We start from the raw sequence: 778 nt of genomic DNA on the forward strand, positions 1-778 counted from the left end.
CTAATGTGCAGTTTCAGCACAACGCCGAAACATGCACTTAGTTGTGTTAGTCTGGCCCCATGAATAAACCGATCCGATAAATTAGCTTAGGGAAAACGATGCTAGACAAAATTATAGACATTTCATCAGAGGAAATGATCTGATAGATCCACATGGGGCATGTTGAGAGATTAATGCACGATAATGAGAAAACCTCGAGTGGAACATTTCTGAAATTACATTATGCACACTCACTTTAGTTTCCCTAGAGGGTGCCAGCACTTGTTTCACTCATGTTCTTTTTAATGACAAGAAGCAAGACTCTGCACCTATGTTCCTTCACTTAAAACGATTCAGTGAATTAATCATTGCAGAATATAATAATAGTACAAAGAGAGGCTCACAAGTTGTCTTGTTTTCCTGGTCATTTCTTTTCTGAGAGCAAAGGCCCTACTGACTAGGATAAAGGATGGGGGAAAAAAAAAAATCCACACCACCATTTGTTAAAAAATACACTGTGAAAAAAATAGATTTGTCACTCGCCTGCATGATTTATGAGTCTTCTTCCTCTGTTTGACAGCACAAACACAAAAAGACAAATTTCTAGTTGCTAGTCACATTCACGGTTCAAAAAGGCAGCGCACTGGTGTCACAATCTGAAATACTCTGCTGCAGCAGCATGTCTCTGGATAAAAGGCTGAGGAGCCACACTTTTTGTATGTTGGGGGGGGGGGGGGAAACCGATTTTTACCCCCCAAACCCCCCCCCCCGCCCCACTTTTTTCCCCGCCGAGGAAAAT

Source organism: Poecilia latipinna, unplaced genomic scaffold, assembly GCF_001443285.1.
Source record: "Poecilia latipinna isolate Pla-1442-1.1 unplaced genomic scaffold, P_latipinna-1.0 Scaffold420, whole genome shotgun sequence".
Classification (NCBI taxonomy): domain Eukaryota; kingdom Metazoa; phylum Chordata; class Actinopteri; order Cyprinodontiformes; family Poeciliidae; genus Poecilia; species Poecilia latipinna.